General features: G+C 42.0%; 1 protein-coding gene across 1 annotated transcript in view; it reads right to left on the bottom strand.

Annotated features, from left to right (window-relative positions):
- Nucleotides 1–22289, bottom strand: part of LOC116896476 (NADPH-dependent 3-keto-steroid reductase Hsd3b5-like) — a 358044-nt gene that overhangs the window by 37487 nt on the left and 298268 nt on the right. The gene's annotated exons all lie outside the window — the stretch shown is intronic.

Below are 22289 nucleotides of genomic sequence, written 5' to 3'. Positions count from 1 at the left end.
AAAGGCCACATTTCCTACTCTCTAGCACTCTCTTCCCCAGTGTCTCGGCACGTCTTGGGACTTATTCCCCAGGTTAGACGCTATATCTGTGCTTCCCTGTGGCACACTGACACTAGGATTTCAGGATCCATATAAAGTACCTCCATGCCACTCACCCCAAGTCAGAGGCCATGCTGCCACAGCCCTTTGGCACCTTGACTTCCACAATCTCAGGAACTGTATTGCCTGTCTGCATTTTTTTCTGTAAGTTTAGTCTCAGCATCTCAGTAAGTTCTTCAAATGTGTTCTTCTCACATCAGAGGCCACACATCCACCAACCCTAACGAGCCACCTTCCTCTCTGCCACGTTAGGAAAAATGTCCCCTGGTCCCATAACCAAACTGGGACCACTTCAGCTACCTTACCTAGAAATCAATACTAAGTGTCCTTAAGACTGCAGCTTAACATTCAACTTAATTGATCTCAAACCAGTGGAGTAAGCATAGACTCAAATTTCCACTCAACACAGGTGGGTCAGAAACTTATGAAGAAAGCTACAGTCAATAAAAGATGCACAATTCCCAGCACAAAAACACAGGCAGCAGGAAAAACCAAGACAATACAACTTCAAAGAAAAATTAGTGGCAAACCTTTACACCCCTTGTTCCCCCAGATTCAGTCCCCACACTTTTAGCCACAGCTCAGCAGTGAAAACCTACTGTTTTCTCCCTTTCCTCTCTGACCACATCCACAAGAGATCACAAAGATGTCTCTCTCACCTTCCTTCTCCCAACTCATCCCAGTACCCCTGCCTCCAACACCAACAGGCACTCACTGGGAACACATCTGCTAAGCAGGTCAGGGAGGAAGTAAGCCAACTGAAGAACTTCTCTACTCCCTCCTCGATCCCAAATCCAATCCCCGAGTCTCATCCCCAGCTCTGCAACAGAACACTGATGGCCAAACTGCCCCACTCACATCCCCTGTTGATCTCATAGACATTCTCTTAGCATCTCTTCCTATACTTGCCACTTTATCCCAGCCCCTAACTCCAGCAGGCACTGATAAGCTTCAGGCCACACCTGCCAGATAAACAGGTAGGTTGCTTACAGATCTCCTCTTCTTCCCGTTCCATCAGATCCATTCGTCATTGCCCTCCCACCCCCAGTCCATCCCTAGCTCTGTATCAGACACAGAGCTGGTATTTTTCCTGCCCGTTGCTCCCATCTCCTGTGGATCCACAGACCTGCCTTTCTAACCTCCCTCTCCCCACATGTTGCTTTATCCCAGCCCCCAACTCCAGTAGACACCCCCTGCTAATGCAGAAACCACTCCTGCCAGGGAAGCAGGGAAGCTGTGCAAGGATCTTTCCCTATCGTTCTGTTGTTTTACATCCAACCCTCAAGTCTATACAGAGAAAAAGACCTAAAAATCACCTGTATGGAGAAGATAGATATCCTTAAAGAGGAGATTAATAAATTCTTTAAAGAATGACAGGAAAATACAAACAGGGGAAGAAAATGAATAAAACCTGTTCAAAACCTGAAATGTGAAACCAATAAAGAAAACAAACTGAGGGAATTCTGGAAATGAAGAATTCAGGAATTTGAACCAGAAGTACAGTGGTAAGCTTCACTGACAGAATAAATATTTATACAGACATCCATAGACTAGAGCAACACCTCTTACCCTTGGTTAGCTATGTTTCTTAAACTGGTGGACAATGTTAAAGTAGAGTCATATTTGATCTAAGTACTGAGAATAAGTGACTATAAAGTAGAAACAGGACCTTTCTGTCACTCCTTCCAAGATCCAGGGAATAAAGATGAGGAAGTCCTGTTTCTAAATGTTACATGCTACAATCATGAACATGTAGCAGCCATTACTTTTTAAAAATGCACCTTCCCCTCCCCCAAACAGAAAAAAAGGAAAAGGAAAAAAAGGAAGAAAGGGTAGGAGGAAGGAAAGAAGGGTAGGAAGAAGAATGGAGGAAAGGGAGGATAGGAAGAAGGAAAGAAAGGAGGAGGAGGGAAGGAAGGAAGGAAGGAAGGAAGGAAGGAAGGAAGGAAGGAAGGAAGAAAGGAAGGAAGGAAGGAAGGAAGGGCCATGAAGATGGACAGGGTCATTTGATAAGAAGAGTGTCAGCAGAAGTGGAAGGAAAGGAGAGAGATTAGTAGGGATGAATATGATCACAGTGCAGTGTACACAAATATGATACAGTCAAATATAAAAATTTAAAACATTTAAATGTTGTTATAGGCATATTTCCATGCTATTGAATATTGATCAATGCTTTCTTTCTTTCTTTCTTTCTTTCTTTCTTTCTTGCTTGCTTGCTTGCTTGCTTGCTTGCTTGCTTGCTTCTTCTTTCCTTCCTTCCTACCTTCCTTCCTTTCTTTTCTGTTTGTTTTGTTATCTGTTTATGTTCATGACCTCTGGAAAAAGACCGTAGACTGAGTCCAATTATAGTTCAAAGATGTACCGATTGTCTGCTAGCAGGTTGGCAATCTCTGAGCTAAGCTTGAGATTCTCATGAGAAGAAGGGGTGAGGAAAGAATTTTGACAGTGGAAACTACAAGAAGACCTTGAACATCCATGCAAATGAGCCAGAAGCTGTTTGCTCTTTGAAGATTAGACAGCCATGATGACCTCAAATGAGCCCTTGACTTTCTACGTAAGCAGGTTACAGAAGCCAAAAAAACCCAATAGTTATATTCCAACAAGGAGATGGTCCCAACCATACATTTCTGAGTGGGGGGGTCACTGAGTCAAGGTCACTGAGAATTTATCTTCCAGGGACTGGGTTGGAGACAAATGGCTGGTGGATATCAAGATGGATTTTCTTTAGTTATCATATTTGTTTGTCTTTTTGAGACAGGGTCTCACTATGTAGCTCTGGCTGTCCTGTAGCTCACTATGTAGGCCAGATTGACTCCAAACTCACAGGTATCTGCCTGCGACTGCCCAGATAAATGCTCTCATTTTTAAAGGTTGTGTATTGTATTGCTATGGGAATATAATTTTTCACTGATCATCTATCCTTGAGCAGTCTCTAAATTGTTGCTTTTGTCAATATTGTTATATTATTTCCATAGCTAGTATATACTTTGAATATATTCTATAAGACATCTTGAGAAATAGGTAGCAATGAATAGCCTAGTAAGAGCACCAGTGGAAGGGGAAGCCCTTGGTCCTGCCAAGACTGAACCTCCAGTGAACAGGATTGTTGGGGGGAGGGTGGTAATAGGGGAGGATGGGGAGGGGAAAACTCATATAGAAGGGGAGGGGGAGGGGTTAGGGGGATGTTGGCCTGGAAACCGGGAAGGGGAATAACAATCAAAATGTAAATAAGAATTACTCAAGTTAATAAAGATGGGGGAAAAAATCTCGAGAAATAGAACTCCTTTTCAATGACTATTTAATTAAAAAATGTTTTCATACATATTGTCAAGTTGGCATCAAAAAATTGTCACAATTTGTATACTCTACATGCAACATTAGAGTATATATTTCCCCACAATACCATCCACATTTGGTATCATCAGCATTTAACAAAATTAAGGCAATTCATTTATTTTCTCATTCTCCTACTTCTTTTCTGAAGATTAGGCTGGCCTCTAACTCAGGGATCTGATGCCTCTGCCTCCTGAGTGCTGGGATTAAAGACTTGAGCCACCATTCCTGGCTCCATTTAAATTTTTTTGATAATTTTATTAAGAAAATAATATCTCTTTTTTTCCTTTTTCTTTTTTCATTTTTTTTTTCAGAGCTGGGGACCAAACCCAGGGCCTTGCACTTGCTAGGCAAGTACTCTACCACTGAGCTAAATCCCCAACCCCTGAAAATAATATCTCATTAACAGTATAACTTGCATTTTCACAATCACTACTTACAAATATTTCACATGTATTTATTTGCCACTCATATTTCTTTAGTTATAAACTAGGTATCCAATTGATTGGGGTTTATATTTTAGGACTTTTATGTAAGGAGATAGTAAAGGTTTCTGTACAGCCTCTACATACCATTTTCCTTCACTGAAAGGAAAGTAATGAAGCACAGATAGAGTACATCCCCCCCAGAGCAAACCATTCCTGACACAATGGATTTGTACTTTGATTATTGAACCGTATAAATGGAACTGTGCATGGGGAAATTCACCACTTTTTCTGGAGTATCACTTGTGTTGATAGCACTAAAATACTTCTATGATTTCTTATGTAGAATTCTATCATTCTGTAAATGAGTTTAGTCATGGCTTAGTGTTTGTGCAAGAGTATTAGGTGCCCTTGTTTTCACACCGATGATTGCTAGTGAACAGTGCTTTTACTACCCAGCTGTGTGTACACACACATTCAACATTTTGGAATGACATTCACATGCATCTGAAAATCCCACCAAATCTCTCCTAAAGGCATCCTGGGTCTGTTGACCTTCTCCTGTCCATGTCTCCATCTCACCTTTGTCGCCTGCAATGAGTGGTCTCTCCCTGCTCCTTTCCTGTTGCTAACAGGCTAAAAACCTAAGTTCCTTACCCAAATCTACCATACCTTCATGTTATGATTGTACATACCCTTTTTGTCCTTGGTTTATAGCAGGTTTCCTCTCATCTTTGCTCACTCTACATGCCCAGCAACTAGCTCCCCATCCCTATCCTGACCAGTTCTCGCTGGAGCTTTTTCCAATGTAGCAATACACAGACAGCTCCCTGTACATCTTTCTTCTGGATGTATTCTTTCTTAGGTCTCAGAAAATGTGTAATGAGGCATATACATGTGCATTTGTTTAATAACTGCCCCTTGGCTCTATGGAACGCTACTTTGTTTGCCTGTTTATTGAACAGAGAAGTTTTGCATGTGAGAGTCATTTGGCTTTATTGAAATACAGATAACTGACTGAAGGAATGGTCTTCACAGAGTCAAACCTGTAGACAAAAGTGAAGTGAGGAAAAGCCAATGTGGGTGTGCAAACAGACGGCGGAATCACAGGAGAGAAGGAAGTGAGCCCTCATATTAGAAGATTCAAGGTCACAAGGATAGTTGCCTACTGACTCCTTTCCTTGAATGTCATTTTTTGTACTTGGTGTGTTGTTACAAGTATGTTACTGTTTAACACACAAGGAGCTGGTTCCATACCATGTATTAGATGCCTAAGGCAAACAGGCAAAGCTGTGTTCAAGTTCGTAGCTCACTCATAGCACACAATGACAGCTCACAGGGTCAGACAGCCTCTGTCCCCATAAACTCTGTTTATTTTCTCCTCTAGTGGAGGGTGTAGGATAGGTCAGTCGAACTGGTGCATCATGATGAATATTTATTGACCCAAACTGTCATGCTGACAGACATGCGGACAGGCAAACAAAGATTGCTGTTTCACAGGCCTTAGTTTTTTGATTCTATGGTTCTGACAGGCTGACATTTCCCTGCATGAGTCCTGACTTTTCCAGCTGTTCCTGGGATGCTTGTGTCTGACTAGATTTCCCCAGACACTGCCCCACATGCTTTCCAGAGAGCGGTGATGCTGTCCAGGACTTTCCTATCAAATGGTCTTGAGGTATTCATTTCTAGTTCATCTAGCCAGCATGTACACTAGCCAGTTTTGATCACATTGTCTTCCCCATCAGCTTTTCTACCTTATCTGGACTCTTACAAGGGCTACAGTGGCCAATTGAGTTGTGCCTTTTAAAGAAAGAAGTTCTGGGTAGCACAAAGACATCTTTGTTGAGGAGAAAGGAGTTCTGTTTCTGATATAAAAAGTAGTTGTGTGAGGCTGGGCATGGTAGTACACACCTTTAATCCCAGAACCCAGAAGGCAGAGAAAGGTAGATCTCTGTCAGTTCAAGTTCAGTCTGGTCTACATAGTAAGTTTCAGCCCAGAGCCCAGACATCATAGCTACAAATGATTTCATCTCTCTCTCTCTCTCTCTCTCTCTCTCTCTCTCTCTCTCTCTCTCTCTCTCTCTCTCTCTCTCTCTCTCCTCCTTTCTCTACCTCCTGCTTGTGGATGTGAACTCTCACCTACTGCTCCAGCACTATGCCTGCCTGCATGGTGCCATGTTCCCTGCCATTATGGTCACAGATTCTAATTAAAATTATAAGAAACCACAATTAAATGTTTTCGTTTATAACTTGTCTTGGTCATGGTGTCTCTTCACTGTAATAAAACAGTAACTTAAACAAGATTTTTAAGTCTAATATGTCATACATCATTTCTTTTCTGTCTGATATACTTGGAGTTTTGTAGTCTCTTGTACCATAGTGTGCTTCATTCTGTGTATACAGAAATATTTATTGTATGGTTCTGTTCAAAATACATTACATGTCTTTTCATTTGTTTGTTTGTTTGTTGTTGTTGCTCTTCTTCTTCTTCTTCTTCTTCTTCTTCTTCTTCTTCTTCTTCTTCTTCTTCTTCTTCTTCTTCTTCTTCTTCTTCTTCTTCTTCTTCTTCTTCTTCTTCTTCTTCTTCTTCCTCCTCCACTTCCTCCTCCTCCTCCTCTTAAGGGTTGGTCTTTTCATAGTGCCTCAAAGCTCTCTTCTGTTTTGTTCATGTGTTTTTGTACATTTATTGTTGACTTTTCCTGTATGATCCAACTGCTTCACCTTGTCTTCCAACCCAACTGCTCTGCTTTCCAAACGGCCCATTCTACTGAAGAGACTGCCCACTGAGGTTTTATGTGGTTTTTGTAGCTTTTTATTTTTGGCATCATTTCAGGTTGGCTGTTTGTCAGTGATTCTACCTTTGTATTGGAGTCTTTTATTCTGTTTTCACATCTTGTATTTCTCATTTCATTCATTTGTTTTATCCTCTTAAACTATATTCATGCCTCATTTGAGTTGTTTGAACATAGCTATAATCTTTTTTTAATTCTTTGCCTAAAATTTCTATGAAGCAGTTTTCACTGGGATCCAGTATTATTGAGCTACCAGACTTATCTTAGATTTTCATGTTGTTGTTGAGAGGGAGAGGGCGAGGGAGAGGGAGACGGAGAGGAAGGGTGAGAGGGGAGACTGAGACTATGTATGGACTTTAAAAACCTGAAGCTTCATCCCCAGTGACACACCTCTCCCAACAAAGCCTTACTTCCTAATCCTTCCTAAACAGTTTACTAAGTGGCAGTCAGACATTAAAATATATAAAACTGTGAGGGACCATTCTCATTCAAACCACCACAACACTAAAAATACAGAATAAAGGGTACTGAAAAGTGTAAGAGAAAAATAGTCAAGTAAGTAGTAGTGACATGGGCATCAGAATGACACTTAATTATTTGACAGAAACATTTCAAGCCAGAAGGCCATGGAAAGATGCATTCCAGGTTTTAGAAAATGACAACTGTCAATACAGACAATTATATCTGCAAAAGTAATAGAAGCCTAGGACAAGATGCATTTAGTAAATTCTACCAGAAATTCAAATAAGAATTAACATACTACTCAAGTTATTCCATGAAGTAGAAAAGGAAGCAAGGCTCCCAAACTCTTTTTATGATGCTAGTATCACATCAATAAAAAAATCAGATAAAAACAAAAATATTAGAATTTTTTTCCTCCATCTTTATTAACTTGGGTATTTCTTATTTACATTTCAATTGTTATTCCCTTTCCCGGATTCCGAGCAATATTAGAAAATTATAGATTGATTTTCCTAATGAATTTAGATGCAAAAATTTTTAATAAAATATTGATAAAGTGAATTCAATAAAAATAGTAATTCAATGTGACAAATTTGCTTTTCCAGTGATGAACAGACAGTTCAGCAAATACAAATGACAAATGTTGTCATTTCATAAACAGACTCAAGGATGGAAATTACACAGCCATCTTATTAGACGGTTATTAGAAAATTCTTTGACAAAATTCAACAACCCTTCATGGTAACTGTCACAGGGAGGCTAGAGATGGAGTAACACAACCAGGACTATATATCACAAACTTCAGTTAACATAGTACTAAATGAAGAAAGCCCTAGCATTCCCACTAGGATCAGGAACAAGGCAGGGGTTCTTCTTGACTTTTATTCAGTATAGTTCTGGAATCTTGGCTACAACAATAAGACAAGAGAAAGGAATAAAAGGGTTATGAATAGGAGATGAAGTTATGATATTACTATTTGCAGATGATATGATTCTTTATATGAGACCCCAAAGATTCCACCAAAAATTTCTTAGAGCTGATAAATAATTTCGGCAGTGGCAGAATACCAAATTAACACCCAAAACCAGTGACCTTTCTATATACAAAATGACTGAAAAACAAACAAGAAAACAGCCCCTTCCATGATAGACAAACAGACACTGACACAGAGACACAGAGACACAGGCATCACACACACACACACACACACACACACACACACACACAGGAATAAACCTAAGCAAGGAACTGAAGAATTTTATCTAAAGTAAACCTTTAAGACACTAAAAAAAGAAATTGAGCAAGATGCTAGAAAACAGAATGCTCATGAAATGGGAAATTTAATAGGAAAATCATTATCCTACCAAAAATACAAAAACAAAGACATAAAACGAATCTACAGATTCGATGCAATACCAATCAAAATTCCTGAACCATTAAAAAAAAATCCAGAGATTTGCATAGTGGTATAGAATACAAAGATTGACAAAGCATGTGTGTGTGTGTGTGTGTGTGTGTGTGTGTGTGTGTGTGTGTGTGTGTGTGTGTGTGTCTAAGGGGTAGTACTGTGAGAAATATCATCGTACCTAATTTCCAGAGGGGTGAGGCAATGAGTGGGTTAACTAAAGCTAAGGCTCTATGGAAAAGCCTCAAGCAAAGCCACTGGTTAGTAAGCTGATTTCCATATAAAACTTAAAGAAAAGAGTTCAGATGGTATTATCCAGCTTAGGGAGACAATGCCACTCCCAGGAGATGTGGGCAATTAGAAAATCATGGTACAAGGCATAGGATGCCTTCTGTTGGTTATCAGTCAGGAAGACCCCAGAGGTCTCCAAAACAACATGCAGGATACTGCCATTTCCCCTAGTTATCACCATAACCACATGGTAAGGACTTGATCATTACACAAAGACTTTAGCTGTAGGACATAGGGGACTCAAGTTCAAATCCTACAGGAAACTTCCTTCCCATTTGCTGACTTCCATAGTTCCAGAAGGTTCTATGCAAGTGTCTTAGTTTCGGTTTTACTGATGTGAACAGACACCATGACCAAGGCAACTCTTATAAGGACAACATCTTATTGGGGTTGGCTTATAGGTTCAGAGGTTCAGTCTATTATCATCAAGGCAACATGGCAACATCCAGGCAGGCATGGTGCAGGAGGAGCTGAGAGTTCTGCATCTTCATCTGAAGGCTGCTAGTGGAAGACTGACTTCCAGGCAGTTAGGATAAGAGTCTTAAAGTCCATGACCACAGTGACATACCTATTCCAATAAGGCCACACCTCCAACTAGTACCACTTCCTGGGCTGAGCATATTCTGGAGGAAAAAAAGACATCAAAAGTTTGACCAGTGCTGGACCTTGAATTCTGTGATACTGTCCTGGCAGGCAAGAGGCACCTACTGGTTGGTGCAATAGTGGTGTGTCTACTGTGGAGTAACCAACTACATTCTGGTTGGATTTGAGGTGAGACCTGCTCCACAGGAGGGAAGTTCATGCCTGATACAATCATAGTCAAATTCCATAGCTGGGAGGTCATAGGTCCTAGGGTAGAGCATACTCTTATGTTTTAAATAATAATAGCCATGCTGGGGAAGTATCATCTAAATATTTACATTTTTACCCATAGACCTGGGCTTCCCTCAGGTTTTGGATGAAGAGAATTCTTTTTGTAGTGTGCTGCAGTCTATAGAGAGAAGCTATCCTAGTTAGATTCATCTCTCAACTTGAGACAAACGTAGAGTCACCTAGGAAGAGGGAACCTCAACTGAAGAGTCTCCCAGGTCAGATTGGTCTGTGGCCATGTCTGAGGTCTTTCTTGATTGTTGATGGAGACAAGAGAGCCCGGACCACTCTAAGAAATGTTTTACTTAGGCAGGTGGACCTGGGCTGTCTAAGAAAGGCAGCAAGCCAGGGTAAGCAAGGCTCCCAAGAAATGTTCTTTACACTCTATAGTTTTTTGCGTGTATTTTTAAAATGCATACTTGTTCCTTGCCCTGTCCTGGCAATGGTGGTCTCACCCACCTCCCAGGGCTGGCTTCACCAAACCTCTAATGACTGCCCCTTTGGCTGTGCCTTTTCTCCTGCCCACCTGAGTCACTGCAGATGGAAAACACCAGAAAGCCTTAGTATTTTAATACCAGCCAGATTTGTATCAGTAAATCTCCAACTCCAATATGCCCGTGCAAAGAACATACAACTCAGTTACAATATTTATAAGCTGCATGCCTAGATTGGGCAGATTTACCACTACACTACTCTACTCTCCAGCTATGAGATCCCTTAATACTTGTGGCTTCTCCAAACCATGTGGTTCTGCCCCATCTTTCCTCTACCTCCTCTTCCTCCATCTTCCTCTTTCTCCTCCATCCCCTCCATCTCTCTTTCCCCCTTCCACTCTCCCTGTCTCTAAAACTTCCAGCTCCACCTTTCCCTTCCACTGCCCAATCACAGAGTCTAGCCTTTATTTGATCAGTTAAAATGGGGAGAAGGTTCACATGGAATCACCTGGGTATGTGATCCACTCCTCATTGGGGCAGCCCCTCTTGACGAAGCAGAGTTAACATCAGAATACAAATAGCACCAGGGCAATCCACAACACTACTCCAGTTCCTGCTGTCAGGTTCCTGCCTTGGTTTCCTGCCGTAATTTTCCTCGGTGATAGATTGTGACCTGGGAGCACACTAGAATAGATGCATAACTGACCAAAGTACTGAAAACAAGAAACTGAGCCCTCTTCTCTGCGTTAACCTTACCACCACTAAGGCTGAGAAACATCATAGAATAGGAAGAGAACAGAAGAGTGAGAGGATGGGGAGAAGTGCTGTGAAACATTATCTTCTGGACACGACACAGCTGTCACACTCACGAACTCACAGCAGTTGTGACCTGTATCAGACCCACCGATACAAGTTGAGGCCAGCCAAAATTCCAGCACCGGCAGGGTAGACAGTGAGCCTACTTCTTACTGAGAAGCTATCAGCAGTGGATATTTGCTGGGGGTAGGAGAATCACTCCTGTTTAGAAGTTGTGGTCTCTGATGGGCTTCCCATGCTCCAGTGGATGGCCTTACAAGTATTCACATATGGGTGGCACTCACTGGACTTAGTGGCTATTAGACAGAGCAAGGGTAAGGGCAAGGGTTAGAGTGAGATGAAACTGGGAGGGGATTTTTAGGGGGATGGAGTACAGGAGGGGAGAAGTAGGATGGATTTGATCATATTGTAGACACATATGGAATTCTTAACAGTAAAGGAAATTGCAAAAAAGAAAACCTTTTTACTATGAAATACAGTATAGTTCAGAAAACCATAAGAAAACAGATGCGTAGGTTGAAATAATCATTGTAAAACTAATACCTATGTAAGTTCTACCAGTGACATGAGAATGTTAACCCTTCTGTGAGCCCCTCTAGCACACGCAGCCAAGCTCTTCTGTAAAGAGTCCCCCATACTCTGACTATTATTGTAACCGCCATCCACCATTCTTCAGAGTTCTAAGTGCAGATTACTAAACAGTTTATATCTTCTGCTTTTCTCTGCCCTGGTCTATCTGTTAAGTATCCTTGAATCTGTAGGATTTCCCTTTTATTTCTTTACTTTAAATTGTACCTTAGTTGCTCTTATTTTTCTTATTCCTCTGTTATATATTACACTCGTCCCAACCAGTTTACCCTTTCTCTTATGTTCCCCTCCTCTCACCTCCCCATCCACAACCATTCCTTCTCCTTTTTCTTCCAAAAGGGGCTGGCCTCCCAGGAATATCAGCCAAACATGACATATCAAGTTCAATAAGACTAGGTACCTCCCCTCATATTAAGGCTGGACAAGACAACCCAATAGGTGGAAAAGGGTCCCCAAAGCAGGTGAGAGTTGGGGACAACTTCCATTCCTACTGTTAGCCATCCCACAAGAAGACCAAGTTACACAACCATAACATATATGCTGAGAGCCTGGGTAAGACCCCTGCAGGCTCCCTAATTAGTTTCATAGGGGCTCTATAAGCTCAGGTTAGTAGATTCTACAGGTTTTCTTGAGGTGTCCTTGAGCCCTCTGGCTCCTTACTCCCTCACTTCCCCAGGATTCACGGAGTTCGGCCTAATGTTTGGCTTTGGGTCTCTGCATCTGTTTCCATCAGTTGCTAGATGAAAATTCTCTGATGATGATGACGATTATACAAGGCTCCTGACTATGAGTCTAACAGAATATCATTAGGATATCATTCATTTCATTGACTTTTTTTTTTTTTTTTTTTTTTGCAGATCATGTTTGGGTGGTATTCTAGGTCTCTGGGTTATCTGGTTTCTGGTTCCTGGTCCTCCAGACAGTGTCAGGGGTGAGCTCCCTCTTGTGGCTTGAGTCTCAACCTGAGCTAGTGATTGGTTGGCCTCTCCCACAATTTCTGTACCACCTTTGCCCCAGCCCATCTTTCAGGCAGGACAGGTAGAATATTTTGTGACTGGGTTTGTGACTCAGCATATATGTTATGGTTGTGTAACTTGGTCTTCTTGTGGGATGGCTAACGGTTGGAGTGGAAGTTGTCCCCAACTCTCACCCTGGAAGTTTTTCCTCCTACTTTAGTTTTTAAGGAACTTGAGTTGCTTATCTACAGACTACAGAATGAGTCTTGCTGGTTGCTTCCTCATAGTAAAGCTCAGTTTATCCTTTTTATTTTCTCGGCTTCTGTTTGTGTATAAATGATGTGCCCTAGCCGGGGTGGGGGTGGGGTGCATGTCTTGTGTCTCTGTTAGCAGTCACTGGTTTTCCATGCTCTGTCCTTCAATTTATAAGCCTTGTAATGGTCATTCAAATCTATCATTCTTCCTATACATTGTTGAAAAACTTCAGTTAAGACCATGTTATTTCATTTGTCCACCACCTTTACAGTGCTACGATTAACACACCAAAAGCAGAATAAAAGCTGCATTTTAAAAACACCGTCATTTGTCAGTTTAAAGCATTAGTTGTTTTCCTAAAGTTTTCTAAAGATTTTTTTATGGGAGTATGGGAAATTTTTATTTTATTTTATTGTGATAGGACATTTATGATGCAATCTATTCTCAATAATTTTTCAATGTAGATTTCTTATAATATTATAAAACTAGAGCTCATTCACCTTGATGAATTAAAGCCTCATGCCAATTGATGGGTAACAACTTTGTCCATTGTTCCGGACCTTAGCAAGCATCATTTGACTTTCTCATTCTATGAATTAGACTTTTGTAGATATCCACAAGTAGAATCACACGTTCATTGTTTTTCTTTCTGTGACTGGCTTGTTTCACCTGGTATATTGTCTTTAAAGCTGATTCAGGTCGCTGTTACTGAATAATTTCCTTCCTTTTAAAGTCCTACTGGTATTCAAGTCTATGAAATTTTCATTTACAATGCTCCCAAGGGCCCATGTGCCAATGGCTTGCCTCGAGGCTAGACATTAGTGTGAAGCAAGGCAATGTTTGATAGGCAAGGCCAGTTGAAATTTATAACATTGAAAGCACAGCCTTGAAGGGGACAAGTGGGACTCAGACCTTTCCTCTTCTCTTTTGCAACTTGACCATGAGATATGCAGTTTTCTTTACCATGTGCTTTCATGATGATGCAACTGGACCAGTTTATAAGGGACTGAACCCCTCTAAAACTGAGGCATAATAAAAACTGTCCATTTACCAATTCTCTGATTGAAGGAAAATTAGACTACTGGGACAAAATGATTATATGAATAGAGTTGTAAGGAACATAAGAGTGATCATACTTCTAGATCCTGGTTTTAATTGTTTTGGAGAAATAGCTAGCAGTAGAATTGCTGGGTCACACAATAGTTGGTACATAACATCTGTAACTGTTACACCAACGTCATTCCTGCCAGTCATGTGAAGAACGTAGAAATTTCACACACTATTAGTCATAGTAATCAATGCGACTTTCTAGAGAGAACGTTTAAGTACCTAAGTAAGCAATGGCTTTTTCTCTTAGACACCTCTCCTCTTCTGTCATACACCACAGATTAGGAAAGGAGCTGAAGGAGATAGAAACGGGAGCCTCTGAATTGAGAGAAGTCAGTCCAGCAAGAATAGAATCCATGCAGGAGCCTAGAAAGACTCAGGTTTCCTCAGAGCTGACTTCCATCTTCCATCCTCCTTCAAATTCCTTTGTGTCTAAGCACAAGGGTGCCCATGCTTCCTCGCAGTCAATGCCTAGTCTGAGGCTCTTCCTTGAGTCTCCTCTCCTCCCCTTCCCTGCCCCAGGTGAGATGTGTCAGCTTCTTTCCAGTATTCGGCTCCTTTGCCCTGCATTCTCCCACCCGCTTACACAGACTGTCCACAAAGGAGTGCTTTTCAATTCCCTTCCAGCTGCTGATGGGTGCATTTCCTATTTTCTTCCTATTTTCCTTCTGTGAGTAAATCTTCTATGAACATTTACATGTACATTTTTGTGAGAATTTTCATATTAATATTTTTAACTAGTTTACAAATCAAGTAGGACCTGCAGTTTTAGGCTATCGTGATGAGAACTGCAGTTCATAGGCAACTAGTCTAGGGAATTTTCTAGTTGAGATTCTGGTTTTCAGCAAGGTCTTTTGCTGTCCTTTGAGTGATTTAAATTTCTATGTATTGGCATACGTTGGCACCAGTTACTTGAAAGGTATATACACTGCTCAGTGGTTTGGGTACATTCCAAACATTGTGACATCATTTTGACGAATGCAGCACATTTTTATAGTTTCTGAAGCAACTCTGACTCATTAGAAGTCACCTCAGCTCCCCTCCCCCTAACTCAAGGCAACCGCTAACCCATTGTCTACCTCTGTGTGTTTTCCTACTCTAAGATTTTATATTCATGAGAGGACAGTGACTTTCGAGTCTGGATTCTGGTATTCATCAGGAGGAGCCCAAGCATGCTTCATGTCCCAGGCCACCTTCCTTCATCCCCAGCAACTTCATCTGTGTCACAAGCATCGCTAATTCATCCCCTTGATGGCTGGATTCCATCCCATTTTATTCAACTTCCCCATCTTATTTATGTATACATTTTTATTTTTAAAAATAATTTCTTTTATTATTTTAATCATGTTTGTGTCTCTGTGTGGGTCTGTGTACATGAATGTAGACACGTGAGTATGTGCTCACATCCAGGCTGTTGGATCCCCTGGAGCTGGAGTTACAGGTGGTTATAAGCTGCTTGATGTGGGCGCTGGAGTCCTCTTGAAGAGCAGTTCAGTGCTTTTAACCCCCGAGTTATCTCTTTAGTCCCTATATTCACATTTTATCAATGCATGCACGAGTTGTTTCCACCTTTTGGTTATTGTGAATAAAGCATTTATGAACATTTACACGTAAGTTTTATGAGTTTCTGTTTTTATATTAATATTTTTAGCTAGCCCACAAATCAATGAGTTTCACTACAGAGTTTTGATTTGCATTTCCCTAATGACTATCAAGACTGACTATGTTTCTTGTGCTTATTGAACACTTACATACCTTTTGGGAGAGTTTTAAAATACTGACCATGCTCCTGGAGAGAGCTGTCCCGGTTGTTCTTTTGTAGCTTCTTCTCTTCCTTTTAGATGATCAGAGGGAAGTCCTGGGTGATTTGCCTTGTCCCTTGATCTCTTTGCACAGGAGGACTGCACAGCAGACCCAGGGTGGGGATGAGGATGGAGAAGGGAGGATGAGGAATAAGAACACTTATTTGCATAATTTCAATAAAGCTCCCCCATGGAGAGCAAGGCATCCAGTCTGTGAGTCCCAGGCTGTCTTTGGATTCTGCCTCTGAACAATCGTTTGATGTCTGTGAGAGGCTGAGAGGGAAGTGGGTGTTTCTGTCTTGGATGAAGGAAAGAACTCAGAGTAGTTCATGCATAGGTTATGAAGCATCTGTAGCAGGCCTGGCCCCAGGCAGCCCACCCTCACCCCCACCCCAGTGTACCTTCTTTACTCCTCTGAGATTCTTCCTGCCCTGGCCCTACAAGACTTCTGTATGGCTCCTTTCTGCAAAGGGAAAATGAACCCCAAGTCTTGATGCTTTGGGACACGATCATACTCAGTGCAAAATATTTTATGAATATCAAATATGATTTCTGTGCCTAGAACTATTCTAGGTAGAAGGGCAAGGACATAGGAACAGCAGTTTTCTTTCTCCCCCACAGATGCAACAAACATTCTACAGCATTTCCTCTGCCAGAGTCCGTGCTTTCCTTCAGAAAACCAGCTTGGAAACAGTAACTCTGATGACGTCATTGATTGATACAGTTCACATAAATGGTCCATGTACAAGGCAAAGCCCCAGAAAAGAGGCAAGCCAAGCATTGAACGATGTCTCATAGAGGTACTGAGTCAAGAGGGAGCACTACTCCCACCAGTGGCCAAAGGAACTTGGACAGAGACTCTCAAGGTTAAAGGGAGGAATATCAGGGAAGGACATGCAGTTGGAACCCATGTTTTGTGCCACTGTATACTATGCTGAATTTCTTAGGCAATACAGCAGTACTGGAGGCTCTAATGCACATGCTAATTTTATTTATGTAGGCAGTACGTAAAAGTGAATCCATCAGCATGTACGGGGGAGTACTATTTAAAATTTAGTCTCATATTGAGCTCCTGGTACCCTTTCAATGGCCAGGTTCTTTTTAGTCAGTATCATTCTCTATTGCTGGTTTCAGTTTCCTACTTGATAACCAGAGGTCTCGAATTCATTGTGATTAAAGCAGCAAGGCCCCAACTCCATCCTGCCTGCTTCCTTTGAAGTTCATGTACACCCTGTATTCAGATCAGCTGCCAAGGGCACAGAGAAAGATGAGCTATGAGCTGTGACAACATGTGGGCACAAGGCCAGATGCTTCAAGGCGTTCGGCTTCCTTCCGGGACTAGAACCGCTAGAGGGTTTCGTCTCTGTAGAATGGTTTAGGTATAGCTGAAGGGGAAAATACAAACAAAAACAAAATAAGATGGCATTTTGGGCCTCATTGACTGTATTAAACCATACAGTTCAAGTCAGACAAGGGTCTTTTTATTACGGCGGGTAGCAGGCTTTCTGATGTGATGCATTGGCTTGCCCAGAAATCTGGATTCTTTTGAGATGCTCTGCTTCTTCTGTTTCTTAGGCAGAGGCTATCAAGAAAGGGAAGAATGAGCCATTGCTAAATGTTCTCTGGTATTTCCTTATAGTTTCACATCACAATTTGTCCTCCGCATTATTATAAGACTGCCTTCTCCCCCTTAAGCCTCAGTTTTCACTCGTCTCAATCGTCTGTCTCTATGTATAAGCCTCTCTGTCTCTAGCTGAAACCAGTACCTTCCTTCCTTTGCCCCCCACTTCCATTAGTTTTCAAGCGAGACTTATGGCCACATACAAACATGTTTCAAACAAGCTACTTCTTTGGAGAACAGTTCTTCATCTGCAAAATACAAGAATCCTTAAACTCTCCTTGAAGGCTAAGTAATTCTTGGAGACACTCAATTTATTTACGCAGTTTGACTAAAAGCTGTGGAGACTGGCTATGTCCCGATGTGACGGTGGTATGCCTTCAGAGCACACTAGATTCAGAGCAGCTTCAGAAATGTCATAAAAACCAGGAACTCAGAAACCGAGAGAGAAGATAAAGCGAGGAAGAAAGTTGGCGAATGACATTTTTTGAAAGAAGATGATTTGTGTGTGTGGTACTCAACCTCTAGTGGTTATGCAGCTCAGGTTGCATGCTCTGCTCTCCATAGCATGGATTTTTATGTTCCTTCCCAGAAAGAATATCTAAGAGAGTGCCCCTCCCCCTAGAAAGGAATGATTTTTATTTTCCATATGGTACATGCTAGCAATCCTGGCATTTGACCACATTTATGTAAACATGAAGAGATACCTATAAATTATTGGACTAAACCTCAGTTTGAGTTTCCAGCTACGCACTGTAATCATTACAGATGTTCCTACTTCAGCTTCAGAAGACATTTTGGCCCATCGATATGGTTGATTAGGCACTTAAGACGTAGACTACATTCATTACATTGTTTAGCGGGTGGAGAACATAAGAAACGCCCGAGAGGGCACTAAGATTGTTCATACACACCAAAAGTTCTGAAGGCAGGGTAGGTCCCCAAATCTGAGCACAAGACATAACCACTAACCGGCCCTCAGTACCCAGGGCCACCCTGTTGTGTGTAACACTGTGAGGAGCTTGGGCTCTTTCTCATGTTGACTGAGAAGACACAGAGCTAGAGGAGATGATGGTCTTGCTTGTACAAGTCTGACTTTTATCTAAAATACCTGATCCTCCTGGAGGTTGGTGTGGGAGGGAAGCTTAGTGGCCCTTAATAAAACATTATAGGAAACTTTCCGATAAACCCTAAAGTGAGCTTTTCCATTTTCCCTTCTCTAAAGGCCTATCCTCACGGGGTATTTCCTTGTTTAGCTCAGGCTGAATGTAGATGCTTAAAAGCGGCATAGTCACCAACATATTTTCACGGTGATATTCATATTCTGGTTCCTGAGAACACAGAAACTAATAAAGGCCAACTTCAGATCAATAGTTGGATCCTAACTTATCCTAAGCTCAAGATTGCCTATGCTATTAGCTTCAACATTACAACTGGCTCAGGGAACCCTGTGGAAGAGGAGGTGGGAAGAGTGTAAGAGCCAATTGGACGACACCAAGAAAACAAAGCCCTCTAGACTCAAGAGGACCGATCTACTTGTGAACTCTCAGAGACTGAGGCGGCATGCACAGGACCTGCTCAGGTCTAAGCCAGGTGGGCTCTCAGCACTGAGGGGGAACTGGACACAATTCTGTACTGATAACCCAGAAACTTTCTCTAGTTGATCAACTCTGTCAAAGGAAAATCTATTTCAGATGAACCGATGGCACTTTTGGAGGGTCCTGTGACTCACAATGCTTTGTCTGGGTACTTTTTCACTGTACAGATATTTTCTCTCTATATTATGGTTTATGGTTGTATTCTTTGAGTTTTCTCTGGGTCTAAATACATGTGTCTCAGTGTCTGTGTTTCTTGCGGTTTTTCCTTGGCTCTTTTTTTTTTCATTCTGCTCTGCTTGTTTTCATTTCTTCTCCTCCTCCTCCTCCTCTTCATTTTAGATGACTATTTTTATTCTCATGTAAGGATGAATGAATGGGTGTGGATTTTGGTGGGTGGGAAATGGGGAGGACGGGAGGTGTGGGAGGAGGGCAAACTGTAATACAAATATATTGTCTAAAACTACATTTAATAAAAAAGTATTTCCTCTATGACTAAAAAACAAACAAACAAACAAACAAACAAACAAACAAACCTGTTACCCTGGACTGGAGACTCTGAGTCTGGCGGTTATGCTTATGGCATCCTGCAGGGGGCACCCTAAGGCAGGTGCAGCCTCCTGGAACTGTTCTGCCCCAGTGCTCAGGTTAGCTTTTCTGCTGTGATTTAACATGCAGTCTACCCATATAGTATCTTAGCTTTAGTCACAAACACTGTTAAATTCCCTCCTCCATTTTAAAGGTAAACATCTCCGTCAAGGAGCCATGTAGCTTCTACAGAGAGGTGAGGGGCAGCGGCAGGTGTTAGACCCTGCGGCAGAAGGCAAGCATCCAGATTGTGGACCTCTTATCTTCCTACAAGGGTTCTTCACATCGAGGATGGTAATGAACAGAAAACACTTCCACTATCCCCTTTACTTCTGTCCTCGACCCTCAAAGGTTACCATGTTTTCTTTATGTCAGTTCTCCTGAGATCAGCTCTCGTGAAACTCTAGTACTTTCCTGGCTGCCCTCCATGTTCAAACAATGTTAAGTGGGCTCTCCAGCCTAGCTCTGATTCATTCAGCAGATGGAGGCTTATTATCAGCATTTCCTCGGAGCTTCAGGGGGTATTTTTGGATGATAAAGCTAGTTTCCATTTATCATCCGTTCAGCCCCAGTGTTGGAATTGGGACTTTTGTTATGTGAATGTAAACCACGAGGCTATGTTGAACTTGTTCTCCAAGCCAGAAGGATGATATTCTTGCTTCGCTTCCATTGCTGTAATAAATATCCTGACAAAAAAAGCCAGGCATGCGGGGTTTACATCAGAGGGGGTGAAGGAAGGGAGGGGAAGAAAGGCAAGGATGCAATTATGATTAAGTATAGAAATTATTATTAAAAAAGAGCAACATAGGGGAGGAAAGGCTTAATTGCAACTTATGACCCTGGTTACAGTCTATAATTTCAGGGAAGTCACAGTGGTAGCAGGAACTTAAGCCAATGGTCACACGACACCTGCAGTCAAGAGCACAGAGCCAAATGCATCTGTACCACCTACTTGCCTGTTTGCCTTCTTAGCTATCTCTCTCCTCCTTTATACATTGTAGGGCCTCAGCCTATATAATGGTTCTGCCTACAGTAGGCTGGATCAGTTAGCCACCATACTAATTCTCCACATACACGTGAGACGACCTGGTGCAGATAATTTATAAACCAAGAATCTCTTCCCAGGTGGTTCTAGGCTGGCTAGTTAACATCGAAAATGATCGGTCACAGATGCAGACCAAAATACAAAGGGTTTAGAGGGTTCTGCCAACTTGATGGAAAACATGACATTGAGTTGGGTCTTTACTCTGATGTCTTCTAAACAGAAAGATGCTGTATTTCCAACCCAAAGATCTTCCTTCACTGTCTCAGTAAACAGGACTCAGAGAAGTCAGAGTGTCTGAGATCACACAGGTGAGCCATGGTAATGCTAGAACAAGGCACAGGCCATCTGCCTGGGTCAGAAGCATGGGGTCCACAAGACAGAAACTATGTGCTTCTCATTGGCATGGAAGGTTGTAGAGAGGCTTTCCTACCAAGCCACAAGATGATTAAAGGACTGGGAAGGAAAAAAGCACTTCAGATGTGGAAGTCGGAGTTCTGGGGTGAGGAAAGGAGACTTCTTATTACTGGTAGTGGCTTGGATTGGAAACATGAAAGAGGGGAGAAGAGAGAGAACCAAGCACAGATTTGTGCTCATCAGACCACAGGCATGCACTTAGAAGTTGGAGCCCTGTGGACTCTGGGGAGGTGGAATCCTGGTTGCAGGTCTGACTGGCATCCCCGTTGCTGCCTCCTCCCTCTTTCAGGGGCAGTGGGGAAGGAGCCAGGGTTGCTAAGAATAGCCATGGATGCTGCGACTTGCTCTTTTCAAAGAATCAATGGAATTAGAAATGAGATATTAACTTTAATCAGTCACAGATGTTTGGGCTCTTAGCTTCTAGGAAAAGAATTTCTGAGTAGTTCTCTTCACCCGGTAGAGAAACTTACTATACAGAAGGATCTAAACCTTTGAACAAACTCTACTACAAGATATGGCGGAGGATCTATGCCCGTGGACAAACTCAACTATATGATATGGAGGAGAGTCTATACCCATGGACAAGTTCAGCTTCAAACAATACAGTAGAGTCTACACCCATGGGTAGGGCAAGGATACTCTTCCGTCCTCTAAAGGATGTAGGATAAAAGCCTCCCTTGATGACCCATAACTCACCTAGTCTGATTTGAGTGGCTAGACTTCGGGCTAAGCATCCCGTGTTGGCCTTTCGTGGCATGTGGAGGATTTCAGTGCCTGGGCAAGTGAGAACTGAGCTGTGACTTGGAAGTCTGAGTAAAGATGGGAAGAAAGTCCAGCCCGTCTTGTGTTTTTTTCTTTTTTAGAAATAAGATGATTGGGAAATTAGGCAAAGAGTGAGAGGTTGTTTGGTTTTGTCTATAAGTCTATCAGTAAAGTGAGATAAGAGTCCAATGAACCCCATGTGTCCTTCACATAGATCCACAATTCGTTAGGAAGTGTTTAGCTAAGCACTTAGGGCAGCTGTCACCTACGTCAAAATCATGTTCAGACCCCTGCACTTGGGCTTCAGGGGGCTGCTGCTGCTGCTGCTGCTGCTGCTGCTGGACTTTGGGCAGTTCCTCAGTTACCCTTGTGTGCTTATTCCTCCAAACTGTGCTTTGTTAACTTCACATCAGGTCAGATGTTTATTAATTTGTCCCTTAGTTCTCTAGGTTGCCAGCTCCATAAGCTCCAGCGAGCACTGGCAGCCATGACCTTTCCTTTAGCGAACACTGGCAGCCATGACCGTTCCTTTAGCGCCTGCTTTACAACCATAGAAAGTAAGAAGGAAAACTGGGCCCCTTCTCTTTTCTGAAAAGAATGTTCTCCGCTACTATTTGTGACCCCTATTCAA

Source organism: Rattus rattus, chromosome 3, assembly GCF_011064425.1.
Source record: "Rattus rattus isolate New Zealand chromosome 3, Rrattus_CSIRO_v1, whole genome shotgun sequence".
Taxonomy (NCBI): Eukaryota; Metazoa; Chordata; class Mammalia; order Rodentia; family Muridae; genus Rattus; species Rattus rattus.
The sequence above is the reverse complement of the archived record's forward strand: the minus strand, read 5'-3'. Positions and strand labels throughout refer to the sequence as shown.